Source organism: Symphalangus syndactylus, chromosome 6 (genome assembly GCF_028878055.3).
Source record: "Symphalangus syndactylus isolate Jambi chromosome 6, NHGRI_mSymSyn1-v2.1_pri, whole genome shotgun sequence".
Lineage (NCBI taxonomy): Eukaryota > Metazoa > Chordata > Mammalia > Primates > Hylobatidae > Symphalangus > Symphalangus syndactylus.
This window is the reverse complement of record NC_072428.2, coordinates 10,668,161-10,691,560: the sequence shown is the minus strand read 5'-3', so window position 1 is coordinate 10,691,560 and position 23,400 is coordinate 10,668,161. Positions and strand designations below refer to the sequence as shown.

At 38.6% G+C, this 23,400-nt stretch overlaps 1 protein-coding gene across 49 annotated transcripts in view; it reads right to left on the bottom strand.

The window, feature by feature from the left end:
• PHF21A (PHD finger protein 21A) overlaps window positions 1–23,400 on the bottom strand; it is a 196,341-nt gene extending 172,941 nt beyond the window's left edge. For 4 of the 49 annotated variants that reach the window (XM_063640884.1, XM_063640899.1, XM_063640892.1 and 1 more), the window contains exon 1: window positions 22,857–23,364. The gene's annotated coding sequence lies outside the window, so the exon portion shown is untranslated. Of the gene's footprint in view, window positions 1–19,023; window positions 19,087–19,817; window positions 20,011–20,637; window positions 21,578–21,635; window positions 21,813–22,449; window positions 22,599–22,856 lie in introns of those variants that run through there. The other 45 variants (XM_063640871.1, XM_063640876.1, XM_055281782.2 and 42 more) reach the window with 27 other exon arrangements.

Here is a 23,400-nt window from a genome sequence, read left to right as displayed (position 1 = left end):
TTTTCTAAGTCTTCTTACAATATATACACAAAAACTGTTAGAACCATTTTTTATGGTTGAGAATAGCAGAAATAAATAGAAGAAAGCTTGCTTCCTCACTCTATAAAGTACAAAAATTCTTATTCACAAGCTTCCATAGCTCTCACAAAGCTGTTTGACTCTAATCATCACAACGAAAACTTCTTAATTATAGATCAGACTTAGTAAATCGCTCCATATCCCAAGACAACTCAAACTCTATCTTAATAATCAGTTAACCTCAGGACTAAAACTCTTGTCATTAACAACAAAAAACAATTCAGGTATCTATAAGGCATTATAAAAGAGTTTGAGCTTATTTTGGTGTACAGGGATTTAAGGAAGTGCCTCCTATTAACACTAATGGGAGTTCTGGGTGTAAACCGTTAAGCACCAAGGAGGAGGATCAACGCCCAGCACTGCATCTGTGAGAACCCTTTCTATTGCACTAACTGTAACTACTGGGAGTTGTTTGCTCAGAAAAGGGATAATAGACCCAAATTCCTATGTCTCTAAAGCACAAAGATAATTCAAATAAAAGTCACTAAGAAAGGTCAATGCTAGATACCAGATTTTAAAAATAAACAAGAAAAAGCAAAACTAAAAGAACAATTAACACACTAAGAAAATTTTATAAAATAGCATCAACATACACAGAAGAAATTAGTGAATTGCTAGAAAAAAATATCTCACACAAAAATAAACTCAACAAGATTAAAACAACCAAATTTTAAAAAATTAAAGCACAGTAAACCCAACTATAGCCAGAAGCTTACCCAGAGAAACACATACACACAAACCAAAACTCAACTCCTCCCTGATAGAGCCCTCAGTATACTATAGTCCTTGCTTTAAACACAGAAGAAAACTCCTGCTGCATTGACAGCCAAGAATAATCAGAGTACTTCCAGATAAATGGACAGTGATCACAAGCTGCCGAGGACGAGCAAAACTAACTAAATAAAAATTATAGCACCTTATTGTGTTCCATCCTGCCTCACTTCTCAATATAGCACTGCTGTACTCACTAGGCTGGAAAATGAGCAGGTGCCTTTCAGGCTATAGAAAAATTAGAGAGACACACACACACACGCACACACACACACGCACGCACACACACGCACACACCCTAAACACAAACACAAACACAAAGGGAATGATACTCTTTCACTTGAAGGGGCTTTAAAAAAATGCAAGGCTTTGCTGCAGGCCTAGAAAACTCAGAGTAGGCCTTACCGAAGAAGTGAGAAAAAAGCCAAGGTTTATTCCAAATCCACATTTCAAGCACTAAGAGAATTAACATTTATTTCAGTTAAAAGGTTTTGGCAACAATCCATTTTTTAAAAAGGAAAGAGAAATGAAGATTTTCCCTGTTTCCAGCCTGAAAGAAAATTAGAATCTCTTCTCTCTGACTATACGGGTTTAGCTCCACAACACAAATAAAAAAGAACCCTGACTTTAGGCCTAAAAACTAAAAATGGTTCCATACAATTTACATTTTTTAAAAAATCTTCGTAGTCCAACATATTGATCCTTTCTCACCACTGCTATCCTTAATGAACATTTATCTTTTTATCAGTACTTTGAAATGTCAATGAGAAGCGGAAACAGCTACAAAACACTGGGAATTTTAACTTTTGAAACAAAAACCACAAAGAAACAGGAGTCTGAAACATGCCTCAATCACGCTGATAAGTAAGTAGTCCTAAAACTTGAAAGTGAAAGCAATACAGACCTCAAAAAGAAGTTGTTTGCTTGATATTAATGCTAGCCTTTAAGACCAAAAATATGTTCTGTTACAGAAGACTGAAATCAGGGCTTCCATTAACCTTGTTAAAAAAAAAAAAAAAAATCCCATGAGCATAGATTTTTTTCCTAAGTCTCTTCATCAGAGCAGCATGGGGTCCCATTAGGCACCCTATTTTACTTCCACCTTATAAATAACGTTAGCTATTCGCTATTTCCATGGAAACCAAGTAGAGAGAAACCCACTTAAATGAATACCGGTTAAAAGAATAAGTTTTATTTTAGAAAGGTTTTGCTGCTATAGATGAACTCTTCTGGGGAATACTACAAAGTCTTCTTAAGTATAATTTTTAAAAATATATCTTTGGTGTAGAAGGAACTTATTAAAGGTCCTGTTAAATAAGTGCACTCCTTGCACTAAATGATAGATGCCAAATAACATCGTAACAGGAAAGACACATTTTCAATGCACAGGGGTTTAGATGCACAACTTCCACTGACTATGCCTCCCCATGCATTGGGGTGGAATAATTACACCTATGGGTCTAATTTAAACTAATGCAACCAAATAAATTCAGAAATAAGGCTACCATTACCTTGTAGTGACTCCTAATGAACACGCCCCACAACTGCAGGCATATGTACAACTTACAGTGCAAAGAAGAGCAAACAAGAGAGCACGCAACAAGCTTCTAACCACTGTTACCACGTCTAAAGATAGCAGGTAGTCAAAAGTCCCTCCTCAACAAACCATTTTATAAGTGAAACAAGCATTCCTTAACCAATACATACATTCGGGTTAAATAGAAATAGAATATGCACAAGAAGGAAGTGTGGAACAAGACTTGTGACCTGCAACTTTAAGCTGACTTATATATTGTCCTGCTTATGCGAAGAAATGGTGGTCCACAGAAACGCCACAGATAGGAAAGTGTACATAAAAGAAAATGCAACTCCTAAGAACACAGGCTCAAAACTAATAATCTCAGAACTTCTACAAGCAGAAGGAGTAAGAAAAGCTAAAATCTTTCCAGCAGGCATCGTTCTTCATCAAGTTAGTGGTGGCTCACACATCTTCAGTAAGTTAAAAGACAAATGAAAATATTATCCTAAAAGGGATTACCAGTATTAAACTAACAATGTATGAAAAGAACATTCTCATACACATTTTTCCTTTGAGTATACCAATGTATCTAACTGTAGTGCATGTTTTGAAAACACAAAGTTACTTTACTGTTATGTTTTACACACTATAAAGACTGGCAAAATGCTGGTAATTGTTAGTTAGGGAATAGGTACGTGGGGTTATATTATTCACTCTATTTTTATAAATGTTTTTAAATTTCCATAATAAGAAGTTATTTAAAATCCTATAAAGGCTCTTGTCTCAAATGTTTTTCTCTATGTGTAATTAAATAATAGATGAAATGCCTGGTATAGATCTTAGAAGCTACTGAACTGATTGACTGATTGAGACAGTGTCTCGCTCTGTTGCCCAGGCTGGAGTGCAGTGGCATGGCACAATCACAGCCTCGCGGCCTCGACCTATCAGGCTCAATCAATCCACCCAGCTCAGCCTCCCTAATAGCTGGGACCACAGGCACATGCCACAACACTCGGCTAATTTTTGTATTTTTTGTAGAGACAGGGTTTCGTCATGTTGCCTGTGCTGGTCTCTCTCTCTTTGTTTTTTTTTTTTTTTTTAATACGGAGTCTCGCTCTGTCGCCAGGCTGGAAGCAGTGGTGCGATCTCGGCTCACTACAACCTCTGACTGCTGTGTTCAAGCGATTCTCCTGCCTCAGTCAGCCTCCTGAGTAGCTGGGATTACAGGCATGTGCCACCATGCCCAGCTAATTTTTGTATTTTTAGTAGAGACAGGGTTTCATCATGTTGGCCAGGATGGTCTCAAACTCCTGACCTTGTTGTGATCCACCGCCTCGGCCTCCCAAAGTGCTGGGATTACAGGCGCGAGCCACCATGCCCATCCCTGTGCTGGTCTCAAACTCCTGAGCTCAAGTGATACACCAGCCTCAGCCTCCGAAAGTGCTGGGATTACAGGCATGAGCCACTACACCCGACCAGAAGCTACTGATTTTAAATCCAGCACAGACATTAACTCAACATATAACCATAATTAATTTCCAAGTTTTATTTTTCCTACCAAACAATTACGTTAACAATTTAAAACCACTAGGAGAAATCTAAAAAGGAAAGGGTCTGCTACTTTGCAACTATCAACCAATGACACGTAAAAGATCAATATATAATAAGGCATCAGTCGTATTCTGTATTTACAAATCAAGGAAAGAGAGCCTAGTCTTCTCAATTAATAAATCAAAATATTTTAGCAATTCACAACACCAAAATTTCCATTTTTTTATTCTCCAATTAGGTCCATGAGACTAGAGAGCAATCTAATAAATTAATGCTTATTTTAGTTAAGTAACATGCCTGCCTCTTCCTCAACTTTGCCTCTATCTCACCCCCAACCAGAAAATACAGCAATTTCTGAGGTAAAAAGGTATTTTTCTATTCTCTCCCTTAGTCCAAATATAAAGTATTTTACAAATATTCAGTTACTGTGCAAGTGATTTTAAGCTATCTATTCTCCAAATTCCAGCTGAGGGCCCAAAGTAGGGGGTATCCCCACAAACTGTTAAAGCTTAAGGTTTTGATAATAGCTCAGTATCCCCATTTAAAAACTAATAATTACAACGATGTTTTGTTTTTAAGAGAAATAGAAATAAAACAGTGGTGGCTTGAAGGGAAGGATGAACAACAGGCAGGGGACGACGGAAAGAGACCATCGAGAGAGTAAGCAGAGACGCAGGAGAGGAAAGGCAACAGAGGGAGTCTGGGCAATCACCGGCGGCATCTCTACACAGGAGCACCACTGGCTGACAGGGTCCTGCAGAGCTGAAATGGGACTGCACCCCCGTCACATACAGCACCACTTTTTACAAATTAAGCAGGGACAAACTGATTTTCAAAATTGTATAATTCTTTAACTCAACCCCCAAACGCTTGTAGAATCTCTTTCTAACACATATTTATCAAAATGAAATACACTTCTAAACTTTCCACAATTTCATTCAACCAACTGAAACAACTTTTACAGATTCTGCAAAGAGCTAAAGTAAAGAAAACTTAATACTATACATTTACTATGCTAATTTTAAAATTATAATGCTTTACTTACTGGTCACTCTATTGCAAAGTAAGATTACAATTATTTAATTGAAAGATAACTATACAACCCACCATAAAATTGCTTAGTTTTAAAAGTATTTGTCGAGCCAAAGTACAACACTTTATTTTTTAAAAAACTCATTGGAATTTCTCCTCAGAAACCAGATACAATGTTTTAGGAACAGAGACAAAATAAAATATACACCAATTTACCTATAGTAAATACACCTATTCACCTACTAGACCTTCATCAAATGGTACAGCTGGGTTAGTGAGAACAAAAAGTTAATAGGAGCCATTATGCTACTTTAACTTAAATTCTTGCTAAGGGTAACATGTACCATATTCAGAATGTTTTGGTAAGCTATTACAAATACATTTGTTGAATCACAGAAAAAAACATATCAAGGATAAAAGACCAAAAATGTTCAGATCCTGATCAGTAGTGAATGAACAAAGTTAATTATATTTTACACTTAATGATCTTTCCCCTTACCTCATTTACTGGTTTCACTTATAAGATAGAGAGATACGTAAGACAGATACATACATACATTCTAATGGATGTATTAACTCAATTATTTACCCCAAAACCCCTCAAATCTGAGGAGATCATTGTACCTTTTCTCATAATCAACTTGTTCTCAGGCTCAGTTTCTAGGCTCAATATAGGTAGCTTATGACAATTAAATATAGAAAGAAAATAACAATTACCATGAGAAAACATCAGGCACCAAATGAGAGGAAATTTCACAAAAGGCAAAATGCCCAAAATCAGAAAGCAAATAAACTGTGCCCATCATTATTAGAAAGCATTTGTATGCCACTTTTATATCTCTGGGGTTCTCCAATTGTTTCCATTAGTTGTTACACCCAAGCATGAGTTCTCAAGGGTTAAATACACCCAATGTGTCAGACCCAATGGACTGACCAGCTGTTGAGTATTTAAGACTTGAGAGTTATAATGCCTAGTCTACTACTGACTTGACTCTAAGAGACCTACTATAAACTGCTTCAGTATCTTGGTGCTGGTCTCACCAGCGGTTGAGAAAAAAAAAGAAAAGCTTATATCACTATGGGTTTTAATAAACATTAAATCCCCTAAAATATTTAGCAGGCTCTGTTAAAACTGACATATTCTCATGTATCTTCTATTTTTCCCAGAGGTATTCACAAATAAGAACTCATTAGATAACACTTTTATCATCTATACTCTTTCTCACCATGCATGTCAAGGGAGGAAAAACCTCTCCAGCTAAATTGTTCCATATTTACTCTTTTCCCATAAACTTTTAGTGGGACTGTAATAATAACAATAATAATGATAAGAGCAGCTATCACGATTGAGTGTCTCAAGATTTCCTCATTTTATTGTCACATGAACCCTAGGAGGCTGGTATTACCATCTCTGTATCACAGATGAAGAAACTGAAGTCCCAGTGACCAGCACAGTGGTATGCAGCATGTATGTGATATATCTGTATTGGAGTGAGCTTAAATAATTAGTCCAAGGTCACATATTAAACTTTAAGTGGTTATACTGAGATTCAAATACTGGAGTCAGACGCCAAAGCTCAGGCTCTTATCCTAATACTTGTCTCAATCCTTGAGAAGAGAAGAAAGGAGCAGAAAACTAGGCTTAAGTACCATTTATTTAGTACTTACTATGTGTCAGGCACTTCTACTAGTTTATACATTAACTCACTTATTCCTCATAACCACTTCATTTTATTCAAATTTTACAGGTAAAGAAACTGAGGCAGAGGCAGAGCAGGAAGTCATTTGGCCACAGTCAGAGCTAATACATGGCAAAGCTAGGATTTGGGCCCATGCAAAGTGGCTCCTGTACCAACATTCTTAACCTCTGTGTTCTACACAGAGCTATAAACTCCCCTTCACTCGAATTACATGAAAACAAAACTTTTAACTTTTTTACCAAATTACTAAATTGTAAGCTTCACTGAGAGAAAACTAGTAGTGCTTTCCAAGCATGTGCGCCAGACGTCTTTACAGGCACACAGGATATGCCCCTGATGATTAGATCATTGCACGACTCAGGAAGTAGCACACTGTAAATCTGGTTAAGAGCCCCCAGCCCACCTTTCTCCACACTCAGACCCACACTAACCAGGAACTGCAAGAAATGGGCAATTCAGAGACGTCCCTGTGCAATCTTCTATAAAATGAATGTCACTCTGAAAATATCCCAGTGTGTACAGTACCCTTCCATCACCCCTTCTTCTTCCCAAACACCATGAAAAAAAACACAAAAGGAATGAATGAGTCTAAGCTACTTAAAAATCATAACAAATGTCCAATGATAACTACAAATTTAAATGAGAAAAAAGCAAAATTCTCATAATTTTGTAACTTGTCCAAATTTTACATTTAAAAAGCACTAGGCCTCTTTGAAAGACTCAATTCTTAGACTACCTTCTTATCATAAATGGGCCTTGAAGGATGCAGAGAATTTTTGCTTCAGATTCTGAATATCTTGATAGGTGTATTTAAAACAAAAAACATGACTGTTGCAGTATAAGTTATTGGGCTTTTTATACTAACATCGAGTAGCATGACAATGTATTTAATTACACAAATAAAAGCATTAGGCACGGATTTAATATTTGTATGTTAACATGTAATATACAGAAAATAAATATAAGGAACAGGACTGGACCTAAAGGTACTGAGAACCTGACACAATGAAAACAGGAACTATTGCAGCTCCCTCCATTGACATCGTAAAGTTGCCACATTTTCTGGGCTCTCTTTTGAATTAATGTGGCATCTGTTCCAAGTACAGCATGCTAACATTTTACTAAAAGATATTTTCATTCTACATTTGTATCTGATTTGCTTTTTATTTGAACTCCTGTTTTATTTCAATGGTCATTATTTCTTTATATCAAGTTGTCAGTTTGGCATTCCTAATCTATCTCCCCTGAGCACAGAAGGGTGGGGGGGAACCATCAGCTTAAAACTCTCTAACAGCAATAATTACAATATGTTTTGCATATAGATTAAATAAAGAAAATAAACAGCACAAAGATTTTTGTAGGCTTTTTAGTATCAAGTCCTGATAAGTTAACGGCATCTGTTCCTTTCAGAAAAAGAATTCTGCTCTGAGGTGTTGGGGGTTGGGGGAAGTAAACAAATACTAAATAGAATAATTCCAGTTACAAAGTTTGGTCTTCAAGATATGATGATTTCAATAATTTGCACATATCCAACTACATCCACTGATAATTGCTTTTTAAGACATCTTCAAAAATGCTGCAGCAACAAGCCAAATACAACCACTTGTACTTAACATGCATGCTGCATACTCCACAATGTTACGTCACATCAGGCACAGAGAAGACGCTTACCAAGCTATCCTGCGTTCTATAAACTGCCTAACAACAGAAAAAGGCACTGCCATCTCAATGGGAGTAGAAGCTATGAGGGCAGGCAGCCCTTTCCCTTCTGGTCAACTCTGAGGAAAACAAATAAGGTTTATATTTCTGTCTTTTAAAGCTCATCTCTCTCCAGGCCTATACTGTCCATCTTTCAGCCTTTCACAGAAAGAAAGGCTGTTTCTTTAAAATTAAAAAGCTGCAAAAGATCACTCCAACTTAAAAGTCCCACACCTTTTACCAACTGTCCTCCAGCTGTCCCCACGGCTGCCTCTTCTGCAGGAAGAATGGCCTATCTTGAGCACTCGTCTCCAAGTGGGTGTGGGTACCCTGAGGAAGGGAGCCACTGGGAAGAAATTATTACAACTTGTATTTTAAAATCTCATCCTTTTAAAAATTTCAACTTTCCTATACGTTTGATAACATGCATAAAACACTAGTTTAGACTATCATACATTTAACTGGTAACCATAATTCTTAAAAGTGTAGTGAGTACTGGTCAAGATGACTGAGTCCAGAATAAAAAAGGAAAACTAGGCTCTACCACTAACTTAGTCAAATTCTTGTCTCTCAGTTTCACCATCCATAACATTAATTGAGCCCTCTGTACACTATTAGACTAGAATGAACAAGAATAAAATACTCTGTAGGACATGGTCTGAGCCACTCAAAAGGAAAAGCACATTTATGAACGCTACCAATGAGAAAAACTAAACTTGGCTTGTAAAAAACGTTGACTACTCTATAGTTTAAATAAACTGCTACATTCTACCAGGTCCGATTCTTAGCATTTTAAGGCAAGGCTTCAGCACTTCGTGGATCTAAAGAAGCATAAAGCACCTTAGATGCAAGGAGTGTATTCTAGGATTAGAAAGGCTTTTTTAAAAACTTCTATAATGAAAACTTTTTATTACCTGTGTAATAAAATTTTTTAATTTAAAAATTACAAAGGTGAATTATGACTAATAATCTTAGCAACAAGTTAAAACTCTCAAAGCTGGAATCAAAAGAGTTCTATTTAATGTAGATTATAAGGCCTTTAGCATGTCTTTCTAAATATAATGCCAGAAAAAATGAACAGCACTCAAATAACTTACTTTTTTTAACTGCGTTAAAAAATACTGAGTTATCAGCATAGCATTTGGTAGTGGCTGAGTAGGGATAGGTGATGGGGATAAGGTCAGCCCACACTACTCACATGAAGTTGTGAAGACCAGGACTAATTCCTATGCAGGCTACCTTTATGCTGATTACGCAGCACTAGTTTGAGTTTCTATTAATTAAAATACTACATGTATTAGCTTGGTTTTAAAATCCTACTTTACTTTTTTTATTTTTTATTTTTTACAGGTTTGCCCCAATTCTTGCCTACTTTACTTTGTAAATGTGAAATAAATGTGTCCTAACAACCAAGAGGAGAGAGCACCAGTTTTTTTAAATGTTATCTGAAAACACAATTGCTCTCTTTATAAGTAGCTACCAGAATAAACTAGAATCATTTAATTCAGAAATGGTGCCTCCTAAATCACTTATATAGGACAGAAAACAATGTTGTCATTTTAAATTGTTTTTTTTTAAGTTTTAAAAATAACAATGACCATTTCCTAAAGCATGAAGTACAATCAATCTAGGGCATTAGGTTTGGAATCTTAATGTATAAATCTTACCCGCCTCTCTTCCTCCAACCTTACTCCCACTTCCCACATGAGCCCTATTTTCAAAAATAAACAAGTTTTTTAAATAGTCACCTGGAAAAAAGTAAACTTTGAGAGTACTATGGTATAATTAAACTTCTTTAAAAATGTGTGTGTGTGTGTGTGTGTGTATATATATATATATAAAATACATACGTAAATGCACAGGAAAAGTTTAAAAGTAGGATGGGAACGGAATGACTAATTTTCTACTTTATACATATCTATATTGCTAGAATGACTTTCTAACTTAGATGCACAGCTTTTGTAATATTTCTTGAAAGGACACTTATCTAAAACTCTAAAACGTTGATAATTACATAAGGACTGACTGAAATAGTGAATGTAAACCGTTTGCACCTACTAAAAAAATGTATTAAACTAACTTACACTGTGCTTCATAAAGTGCCCAACTTCCAAACTTTAAGAAATAGCTATTAGACCCCACCCCATGCTATGCACTATGCTTGGCAATGGATATAGAAGGATAAACAAAGCAGGCACTGTCCCAAATGTCTTCATTTCCATCCCATTCCAATGTTTACTATTTTCAAACTATTCAACCTAACCAAACCAAAATCAACATGAAACAGCCTCAAAATGATACACTGTAGCTGTGGCCATTTCAGTAAATTGAAAACTTCTTTAGTAATTCATTTCTAGGTTTCTATGGGAATTACACAGTTTAGTATAGCATTTTGGACATTTAAGAGCAAGGGCTCAGGAATCAAACCTGGGCTTGAATCCAGGTTGTATCACTTGTTACCTATGTGATCCGAGGGAAACCTCTACTTCCTCATTTGTAAAATGGAGGTAGGATAATAATAGTAAATTCTCAGAATATTGCTGTGAGGATTAAAACTAAATGAGATTCTACGTGTAAAAAGGCTCAGCACTATACATAATAAACACTCCTTAGTATTAATGACAACAGATAAACCTAAGGTACAAAAACCGTTCACAACTTGTCAAACATTTAAAATCTATGTAATTTCTCCAAAATGTGTGTATGTCAACTCTCCAAACAAATATATATATTTATGTAAGTTTGTATATTAACACATAAAAATAAAATTTGTATAGTTAATAAAATAAAATTTTTAAAACATAAAAGCTCATAATTAAAATTTTTCATTCCCATGACAACACACCAGTACATTTATATTTATAATATACACACAAATGTATCAATGTGTATATTGTTAAGAACTACACCATAAACACACATGTAAACACACGTCAAGAATTTGTCTATTGGGCCAGGCGCGGTGGTTTAGGCCTGTAATCCCAGCACTTTGGGAAGCTGAGGCAGGTGGATCACTTGAGATCAGGAGTTAGAGACCAGTCTAGCCAACATGGTGAAACCCTGTCTCTACTGAAAATACAAAAATTAGCCGGGTGTGGTAGCACACGCCTGTAGTCCCAACTATTTGGGAAGGCTGAGGAAGGAGAATCACTTGAACCTAGGAGGCAATGGTTGCAGTGAGCGGAGATGGCCCCCCTGCACTCCAGCCTGGGCAACAGGGCAAGACTCCGTGTCAAAAAAAAAAAAAAAAAAGTACTGGTGTATTGGGAGCAGGGTGGATCACTAATTTTTTGGTTCTAACTCATTATTTAAAATTGTATAATATTAATATTATTAACATGATACAGACAAGTATCTTAAAACCCAGCCCCTTATTGCTGATTAAAAATTCAATTTACATACACAACTTTAGTAATATAAAGTACATTAATGAGTATTATCTTATCTAATCCTTTTTTTTTTTTTTTTTTTTTTGAGACGGAGTCTCGCTCTGTCGCCCAGGCTGGAGTGCGGTGGCGCAATCTCGGCTCACTGCAAGCTCCGCCTCCCGGGTTCACGTCATTCTCCTGCCTCAGCCTCCCGAGTAGCTGGGACTACAGGCGCCCGCCACCACGCCCGGCTGATTTTTTTGTATTTTTAGTAGAGATGGGGTTTCAGCGTGTTAGCCAGGATGATCTCAATCTCCTGACCTCGTGATCCGCCTGCCTCGGCCTCCCAAAGTGCTGGGATTACAGGCGTGAGCCACCGCACCCGGCTATCTAATCCTTTTAATATCATAGTGAAGCAGGCCCTTATTGTTATCCCCATTTTACCACTGGGTAAACTACAGCCCAGCAAGGATGACCTTCCCAAGAGTGTACAGCTACATGACAGGAGTACACTTAAGACCAAGTCTTCTGACATCATCACAACTGTTTCCTTTATACTGGCCTGGGACATTTCATTAAAAAAGAAAATTGTGTTCAATAATTTAGGTGTGTCAAAGGTCTCTACACTGAATCTACATGGCTGCCCAGTTTTACTCTCCTTATTTCCTCTCCTGATTTCCAACTTTAGTATTTCAGTAATCACATGGGTACATACAATGATAAAAACATGGAATGAGAATTCCTCCAAACCTGGTATTTTCTATATTGGCCCATTAACACCAGGGACTATTTTTCTCCTTATATTTAGCCCTTTGTATTAACTCCTTTGTAACTGCTGAATTTATTTCATTTTAATATTAGGTCTTGAAAAGACAAATTGATATAAATAAAACAGCTTATAAAATAGAAGCATATCAGACCAGATTCCATACATTTTGGACACATCTAAGGAATCTATTTAATGTCTAATCTACATATTAACAATGTTTTTTTTTGAGACAGAGTCTTGCTCTGTGTCCCAGGCTGGAGTGCAATGGCACAACCTCAGCTCACTGCAACCTCCGCCTTCCAGGTTCAAGCGATTCTCCTGCCTCAGCCTCCCGAGTAGCTGGGATTACAGGCACCTGCTACCACGCCCACCTAATTTTCTGTTTTTAGTAGAGATGAGGTTTTGCCATGTTGGCCAGTCTGGTCTCGAACTCTTGACCTCAGGTAATCCACCCACCTCAGCCTACCAAAGAGCTGGGATTACAGGCGTGAGCCACCGCGCCTGGCCATATTAACAAATTTTAAATCACAACGATGTAGGGGGGGAGGCTAGTATTATTACAGCGGATTGGTTTGCTATATAAACAAGTACTTTAAAAAATATTTCTTGGGCTGGGCGTGGTGGCTCACGCCTATAATCCCAGCATTTTGGGAGGCCGAGGTGAGCAGATCACTTGAGGCCAAGAGTTAGAAACCAGCCTGGCCAACATGGTGAAATCCCATCTCTACTAAAAATACAACAATTAGCCTGGCATGGAGGTGCATGCCTGTAATTCCAGCTGCTCGAGAGGCTGAAGCATGAGAACTGCTAGATCCTGGGAGGCGGAGGTTGCAGTGAGCCGGTATCGCGCCACTGCACTCCATATCCAGCCTGGGCAACAGAGCAAGACTCCGTCTCAAATAAATAAATAAATAAATAAATAAATAAATAAATAAAACTAAAGGCAGAGTTTTCTTAAATAAACATGGTAGCCCTCAGCAACAATATTGTAAGAACTCCTCACAAGAGAAAAAGCTGGAATAAGATACTGGCTAAGCAAGTAAGAAAGTCACTGCCCTGCTTCTGCATACATTCAAACTAAGACATACACATTGCAGCTTACGCTTACATTTTCCAATATCTCCAGGCATCCCTTTCCCTTCTCAAACAGCCAAAAGGGACCAGCCATGCAAATAAAAATACAAGTTCAAGAACCTAAAAGAAGTCAGTGTCCTAAAAGAGAAAATTAATGCAAAGACTGAAGAGTTTTTGAAACTACACTTTCTTTCTGGGGCTGCTTACTGGCCTCCAATACATCAATCCTGTAACACTGTGAACTACAGTGATAGATTGGTACATGCTTCTAAATACAACAGAATTTTTCCAAGGTTACATACACTGTAACAAAAGGGGCATTTTGCAGCATCTTATTTTCCTTAATCAACTAGTTTGGATATTCTACCAGTGCAAACATTGTAAACAATAAATTTTCATTATCTTTTGAACTTTCTGAAGTCAACCAAAGGCTTTTGATATAGATGCAATGAGTACTAGACAGGCAGAGCTGAATACTAGTCAAAATATTCAGCTACTGCTGTGATAGTCCTTTTGGGGGCATGTATCACTTAGGGAGAAACTGAGGTGCAAGGACATTTCACGCACAGCAAAAACATTCTCAGGAATTTGTCACATCATTACCATAAGCCAAAAATCTCAAGGTCTTAGAACAGCCTGAGCTTCTGATCAAATTATATTGTAAAAAGAGAGGGAAAAAATGTGAAGCGTGCTATTTTTTAAAATAACAGTAACTACTACTACTGCTGCTGCTAATTCTAAACGTTTACTGAGCCCTTATTATGTGCCAAGCACTGTGCTAGGCACTGTCATAGATTTCAACAATCCCTGCAACAACCCTCTGATATTAGTTAATAAAATTAAAGTAGAATCCTCACGAAAAAATTTAAACTTTCCAAATAAAAATATAAATAAATTATTAAAGACGTCTCACCTCTCTCTCTGCCTCAGACTACATTTTCAAGTATTAAATTTACACTAAAACCACATTTATTTTCAGGAATTCCAGTTAAAGCGTACTGATATGCAAGATGTTGACAATTATTACAGAAGAATCACAGAACTCTGAAATTAAATACTGGCACAGAAAACCTTCCATCCAACCTTACAGAATAACTATCCCCATTTAAAAAAAAAAAAAGGAACAGCATATATGTCAGGCTTGATAATAAGAGGTTTCTCATGCCCACACTAGCAATCAATGATGCCATAATTATAAAGAGACCTGTATCACCACATGCATAAAAATAATTTACATCTGCTAAGTCAAGTTTTCAATATATTATTTTGTGTGTAAACCTTATAGTAGTTGATAAAAAATACAATAAATTAATCTAAGGTAAACTAAAACACTAGGTTGTTTCTGAAGACTCGCTTTAGAATTTAAGCAGTATAATAATCATAATATTAGTAATCAAACTACTTAGCAGAAAGTTCTTAGAGGCCTGGGAAGCTGTGTATAAAATGGAGTAGACAAGAGGGAAGGGTTTTCCGTACTATTTAAATCAACTACAGGTCCCAGCATGCAGTGCTCTAATCTGAAGTTAAGCAAAAACTGCAATGCATACTGGGACTTGTAGTAAGTAAACCACGTTATCACAGCAAGTTTCAAGAAAGTCTGAAATATCTAGCACAATTTGACTATATCTTATTATCAGAGTCTAATCAAATTTAGATCAAATTTGTATGTTCTCTGCTGTGGCACATAGTTTCTCTAGTACATACAGGAAAAAGTATCAATATTTAGATCAACATTTTCACATTAGAAAAATCTTACATAGGAGAAGCACAGAAAAAAATGCTTAAAAAGCAAAAAGACTTGATGTAATAAAAAATATAATTTTTGAAATAGTTTTTTAAAGTTTGAATGGATCCATTTCAACATTCTCTAATCCTCCCCCACAAAAAAGTTTAATTGTTTTGGCCAGGCGCGGTGGCTCACGCCTGTAATCCCAACACTTTAGGAGGCCGAGGCGGGTGGATTACAAGATCAAGGGATCGAGACCATCCTGGCCAACATGGTGAAACTGTCTCTACTAAAAATACAAAAATTAGCTGGGCGTGGTGGCACGTGCCTGTAGTCCCAGCTACTCGGGAGGCTGAGACAGGAGAATTGCTTGAACCTGGGAGGTGGAGGTTGCAGTGAGCTAAGATCGCACCACGGCACTCCAGCCTGGTGACAGTGAGAGATTCGTTCTCAAAAAAAAAAAAAAAAAAAAAAAATTTAATTGTTTTAACAGGTTGCTTTTTAACAATTATTCAAGATGTATTTTATAAATAATTTTTCTTGAAGAAAATTCTCAGAAGCAAACATTCCCCATATTCTAATATTGCCCACCAGGAAATAATTTTTATAGTAACACGCACACCCCATCACAAAAACAAACAAAAAATACTGAAGTTCTGCTTTTGTCAAGTCCTTACTCAGTATTTATGCCCTCCATTCCTCACCTCTAATTCCCTACACACACACACACACACACACACACGCTTCTAGAAAGAACACTTAGAAAAATAGTATTCCAACTACAGGCCCACTTCTCCCATCCACTGACCTCTTCTGAAAACACAAAAGATTTTGTAAGCTATCAGTAACATGTCCAAACACAAGCTGATAAGTTTGAGCTAGAATTTATATATATACAGTTGCTACACACCCTCCTGTTTTCTGCAAGTCTGTTGGAAGGAGGCTGGGAAAGAACTAAGTGCAATCTGCATCAGGAGGCCTAACACAGGTGGTGGGTTATTTTCAGGCAACAGCACCTTCACAAACATGTTTTGGAATATAGTCCAAGAAATTCCTAACAAGGAAAGATAAGCTGGCACACAAATTTAACGCAATCCAGCTAAAAATCATCTGCAACACATGCTACTACATTTCACCATAAAAGTGACGGGCTACTATAAAGGATTTGAAGCTTCATCAATACAACATACTGTCCATAAGGCCAGAGATAGCAGTTGCCATGGTTACTATCACCCACTTTTATCAGGAAATTATTGTCATTACCCCAAAGTTTTGGGTACTTATTTAAAATTTAAAAAAACACACACACAATTTAGGGTTCTGACTGTTAACTGAGTGAAAGAATCAACTACTGTTTGATTTGTAAGTATGTCACTTTGGAGATGCACATGGTTAACAATACTTGGATCTGCAGCAGAAAAAAAATCAATTCCTTTCTGCTGCTCCTTCTCCTCAAGTACTGACAGTTTGTATTCTCAATGCAGCCAAAACAATAAAACAAAACCCATCTTTTTGGCTTCTGTGTTTAAGTTATTTTTTCCCCTAGGCCCACAAACAGAGTCAAAATAAAGCCTAGATCATCAACCTGTTAGGCCTCATCCCCTTCCTATCCCCTCCATACTGGTTCACTTTCTTGACTACTTAGAAAAGCAGAAAACATTTCTGTAACTGATTCCAAAGTATAGAAAAGAATAGTTGCCTTCAACTGAGATATTTTCACCAAAGTCTTTTTTATTCATTTATTTTTAAGGCAGGGAGAGGGGACAGACTTGCAGGGTACTAAAAGGGAGAAGTGGAGGAGTATTCAAATTGCCACACAAGTCTAGTGTAACAAAGTTGCTTTAGAAGAGTCCAAAGGATGGCTGAACCTCACATATAATTTCCAAAAGGGAAGAGTTCACCATAATTTTAAGACTGAATTGAGGGACAAGTAATAGAAAAGTTATTCATAAAAGTCTACTTCAACATTTTCACAAAAGATAACTATTCAAAAATTTAACACACATATAAGAATTATACGAAAGCCTACAAAATAGTATGGGCACATATACACACAAATATACGAAGTAGAAAACATATGCTGTAAGAAATAATTATCTACAATAAATTCAATGCAATGTTAACATATTATCTCTTTTTTTAAAAAAATCGCAAAGCAGCAAAAATATACACCTGAGAAAATTAATGTGATCAAAACGTTAAAGAATTCTTAGGCCTACAAAAAAAGCCCATGTACAAAAGCTCCTAAGAAGTCAACATAAATCATTAACGTTTCCCAGCACAAAATAATATGAAAATTCAAACATGTTTCAAGAAATCAGTTCTAGATACAGATATAAAAGAATTGCATCAAAGGTCAGAGACCTAAAACTTTAATTCCTTCCCTTCTCTCTTTGAATAGTAATTAAATACAAAAGCCTTCAGCAATAAAATACTAAGGATACAAAATTTAAAAGCACATTAATATAAGCTTAACTTCAGTATGTCTTCACAGAAAGCTTTACTATTCACTGTCTGTAGGATGAAAAAGTTAATAACACCCTGAGAGGTTTCATTTTTATCTAAACAGTTAAGTGTTTTTCTCACCCTTCACAGAAGCAAGTTTCTATATTTACTTTCCAAAGGGGGCAATTTCAAAAGAACAGTCACTTCTAAAATTTAAGATATTATACCTTTTGATAGGCTCATAAACACAGGGTTCCTAATTATCTATATTTTACTTTAAAATGTTTCTATTCCAAATTTGTGAGCAGAGTTTATAAGAAAGCTGAAACTCAAGGCTTTAAACTTTTGGGTTATTTTTACACAAAAATATTTCAGTGCACTCCTCTAGATTTGAGTAGTCATTTCCTTGTGCATCCTTCTAAAATAGAAAAACAAAAATGATATATCCACATATACCTAATACTAACACATACAGATATACATCTTTTTCACTGTGAAACAAGCTTGAAAGCTTTAGGCAGTAAGAATTTTTCAGAAAGTTAGCAGAGTCAGTCAAAACATTCAAAACTTTAACCATGACATCTGTTACTCTGTGTTAATAAGAGTCTATAGAAGAATCAGGGAACTTACATACTCACTAAAATCAACTACTATCACATCATATCAATGGAGAAATGAAGAAAAACTGTAATAGGGGACATACAATTCACAGGATCTTCAAAAGGGAAAATGACCTTTTTTTTTTTAATTATGAGAAACTGACTAGGCAGCATTTTTTCAAAAGCAGCTTCAAAACTATAACAAAGACATTTTTGGTAACCAAGCAGTATTTAAAAAACAAAAATTTAGGCTGGGCGCGGTGGCTCACGCCTCTAATCCCAGCACTTTGGGAGGCCGAGGCAGGTGGATCACCTGAGGTCAGGAGTTCAAGACCAGCCTGGCCAACATGGTGATACCCCGTCTCTACTCAAAATACAAAACTTAGCCGGGCGTAGTGGTGGACACCTGTAATCACAGCTAGTCAGGAGGCTGAGAGGCAGGAGAATCGCTTGCACCTGGGAGGCAGAGGTGCAGTGAGCCAAGATCATCGCACTGCACTCCAGCCTGGGCAACAGAGCGAGACTCCGTCTCAAAAAATAAAAAAATAAAAAAACTATAGAGTCCAGGGTGCACTTTAAATGTATTACTTTCTCAATTGATATGGAAAAAGTTAGCATTTTAAGACAGAAGCTTCTGTCCATGTATTAATCAGTTACCTATCTCAACAACTTAACATCTGCATGCTTTCTTACCATTTATGAAGAACTTTTATATGTATTATCTCATTTGGTCTTACTGAGAAAGCAGTATTTTGCCTACAAAACAGACAAAATTCAAAGCAGATTTATCAAACTTTCTAGCATCCCCAAATGTTTAAAACTTTGACACAAAACTTTACAAGCAACCACAGTGGCATGATATTTCCAGTGATAATCAATTCACCTAACACTAACAGAGTTTCAAAGGACCATGTGCTGTAAATGCTATGAAACTGTTAAAGTAGCTATATTCATCTTTATGCAGTTACTATTATATCAGCAATGACCTACCACTGATAGAACCTGACTTACAGTTCAAGAATCTCAGTCTTTGCAGGCTAACTTAAGTACATCAACCACATGTATTTATAAAGCTGAGTGCCTAAAAATTTATCTATATTAGAATCATAGTCTGTAAATCTGAGGGGAAAAAACTACAAAAAGTCTAAAATTTTTTCCACACACTATCCCCCTTTCCAAAATCTCAACTACTCTATATCCTATTTGTATTAATATTATAGGGATGATAACAAGGCTTAAAGCCCTAAATCATACCAACTACTTTTGTTTATAACAATTACAAATAATTTTTTAAAATACGTGCTGAACACCCCACTCATCAACACAAGACTAATTCCCCTTCCAAATAAAATAATTCTAAACAGTGCTCTGTACCAAGGCCCAGAATCCTTAAGCTATCCGCAATCACACATCTACTTTGTATAGTCAAAGACTTCAGTTTCAAGTAGCAAACAAAATTTATGAATGGAATTTTTAAATGGACTTACTCAAAATCTTTCTGGAACTTTAAGGTGTTAATCCTGTTGCTTAGCTGAAGCTAAGTAGAGCTGTAATAAGTAGCAAGACCCTCAAAATTCAAAAATTTCCTTTTTCTGGCTGTAGCACCTCCTGCTGGATAGCATTTAGAGATCTCCATGTAAGCAGAAGAAAAGTATTTCAGAGGCAGCTCCTTCCAGACAACTGAATAGGAAAAAGGATGGACCCTTCAAAGCTAAAAGAAATAGGCCCCATCCATCACTTACACCTTCTAAAAATACAATTTAGCCCAGGTAGGTGTCTTTCTCATCTATTACTACTCCAGTTCCACAAAGACTTGCCTCAGTCCAAAATACAACATGCTTAAACAAAGCCTGCAAAATTGTCTAAAAACTAAGTTAAAAAGCCTTCAATAGCACCCAAGCAAAAAACTTTATTATGGGCAGCCAAGCAATGTCAGTCAAACTGCAAATACTATTATGTTACCAAAAGCAAAAGTCTGATGTAAAAAAAAAAAAAAAAAAAGCCCCTGGAATATTCGTAACATGTTAGCCAGATGTTTGTGTTTTGAGAACTTTGTGCACTATTACTATGCTCTTCACTTAAGGATAGTTGTAGATCTACAAACGTTTTAAGTACAGAAATTTTTTTATAAACATTAGCATAACTGCACACAAAATTTCCTTTTTGCCATGAAAAGATAGGTCCTGGGATTTGAAAACGTATTTTTCAGACATTTTTAATGACCCCCTAAAATAAACTAGTTTTAAGCCCACAACACCGATTCCATAAACAAGTGAAGACAGAAGAAGAGAATAAGAAGGAACTTACCAAAACTAAAATGAATAATAGTATTTCCAGTAAAAATGTAGTAACAGTTTCCAACAATGCTGTAAACCAAATAAATTGTGAAACTTAAAAAAGGAAGGAGGGGGCCAGTCTTCAAAGACCAAAAGCAAAGCTGACCTATTTATTTCTATTGCTTAAATTAGAGTGAACACCAGATGTAAACAAATACCATAAACACTGAAAAGTATGCTTACATGGTTTAGCCTCAATTTCAGTATCCTTACCAGGCCCTCAATAAAGCTACAGATGTTGGTGAGAACTCACCAAAAAGGAGATAATTCCAACCCCTCGCCTTAAAGAATCCCTATCAAATGAACCTGGGAAAAGACTTCCTTCCCAGAGTGCACAACTGCTTAAAAAAACAAAAACAAAAACAAAAACTTTCATCAGCCCAAATTAATCTAATTCTAATATTCAACTATCCATTATTTATATATAAATGTTCTTCCCTCTCTAACTTCCCCAGCTCGAGCATCTACATTCCTGACACCGACTATCAGCAAAAATGCACAACTCCTTCCCCAGCTATGGGGCAAATCTTTGAAATCCGAAACACAGCCACAAAGTTCACTGTCAAGGCCAGGCGATGAGGCCCACACACGCCCGGACCTTCACTCAGATTTGAAATTCTAGAAATCCATACTCCCAGAGACATCATTTTAAAAACAACACAATGTGGACGTGCAGAGTGAGATCCTCTACTTCCAGACCTAAACAAAGAATATTTCAACATATGACCGGAATATGATGACACCAGATTCACCAATGAAAACAAAACCTGCCGACCATTAGCAGTCGTACCCTCATCACAACAACTCAACTACTTAGAAATCACTCTCGGCACATCTGCACCCCACAACCGGCCTGTGGCCTTCTCCGGGGGTGCAAGCCACAGACAAAGTTGAAAGAAGGCGTTCTCCCCCGGTGCCCAATCTCGATACCAACCCCTCCCCTACAAGGGCCACCTTGCTGCTACCCACCATCGCGAACGTGGTCAGGGGAAAAAAAAAAAAAGAAATCCTAACAGCACCGCTCAGCAGAATAAAGAGACCAAAGAGAGGATGACGAGAAGTGTTGGGAACTGCGTGCACGACGGGGCTGGACCAAACGGAAAGAGTCCCACTCCGCGCGCCCCTCCCCCCGGCGGGGGCGCGGGCGGGGGAGGGGCGGCCGCGGCCCCTCTCGGAGCGGCCTGTCCGCCCCGGCCCGCTCGGGGTCCCGGGGGCGCCCCGTGGCCGGCGGCCGCGGGGGCGAATGCGGGAGGGCCGGCCCCGGGGTGAGGGGTGCAGGCAGACTCTTCGGAATAACAAGTTGCAGAAGAAGAAGAATAAGCGGAATTTCCCCAACGCTGCTCCGGCCACCCAAGACAAATGCACCAACACACTCACACTCACACACACACATACACAAACACACACACTCGCGCCCGACAGCGTCAGCAGCCGCAGCTTTTTTTTTTTTTTTTAAACCAGATCCCTCAGTCACCAAATAAGATGGTTTTCCAAAAAAAAATTTTTTTTAATTAAATAAATAATCATAATAAAAACTTCCCCCCGACAGCATCCCGGGGTGGGGTGGTGGGATGGAGGAGCCCCAGCTACCCTCCCCGGGCCTAGGGACAGCCGAGGGGAGCGGGCGAGGCTCCGTGCCCCCCGCCCCCGCCCGCAGCCCCCGGCCGGCCCCCCGCCGGGACAATGTGACGCCCCCTCCCCGCCGCCCCCGGCACGCCGCCTCTGTCACCCGCTCCGGCCCTGCACTCTGCGCCCAGGCTCCCGAGGCTGCTCATAAACTTACTTCCAATTTATCCTGGGGAGGGGTGGAGGGCAGAGGGGAGGAGGGGGGGAGCCAAGGTTTTCCCATTGTCTTTTTTTTCGGGGGGGCAGGTATGGGAAGGGCACGCAGGGGGGCGCCCCGAAGGGGAAGTTATTGCTCAAATCTCAAGTTGACTGAGGGGTCCTGACGAGAACACCCCCCTTTCCCTCCTCCCTCCCACACACCCCTCCCCTCCCCCTACCTCCCCCCACAACAAACTCCAAGCAGGCAGCCCCTGATCCTCCCAGAGACAAACACCAGCGACAAGACAGAGGGAGAGAGGAGACAGGCAGAGGGGGAAGGGGGAGGGAGGGGAAATAGAGCTACTCCAGAAAAAAAGAGAGAGGAGAGTGAGGAGAAGAGAGAATGGAAAAGCTGGGATACTGCACCCTCCTGCTGCTGGCTGGCTGTCCCCCCTGGCAGCTGGAGGCAGGAACTCTGAGCAGGAGAAGCAGGAGGAGGAGGAGGAGGGAACTCTTCTTCATGGGGAGGGAGGGAAGAAGCTGGAGCTGCTGCTGCTGCTTCTGCTGCTGCTCTGGGCCTCTCGCACTTTTTAGATATTAGTGTGTTAAGATGGTAGGTTGTTCCCTTCTCCCTCCTCCTCCTCCTCCTCTCCTCTCCTCTCTCACTCACTCTCTCTCTCTCTCTGGGCTGTTTCTTTCCTCCTCTTCCCCAGGCAAGGGGGGGTGGGGAGGAGGGGGTGGGGGGAGGAACTGGATCCTCCTCCTCCTCCAGGAGGGACACACACAGGCCCCGGGCCGGAATCGGGAGGGGGGAATCAGAGCAGCAGGAGAGAAACTGTGGGAGACAAACAAGCCCAACTCTTCATCCTCCTCCTCCTCCTCTCAGCAGCAGCAGCGAGCACCACCAGCCCATTCACCACCCGGCCCCGGGCCGCAGCACCTCCGCCGCCTCAGCCCGGGGATCCCTCCG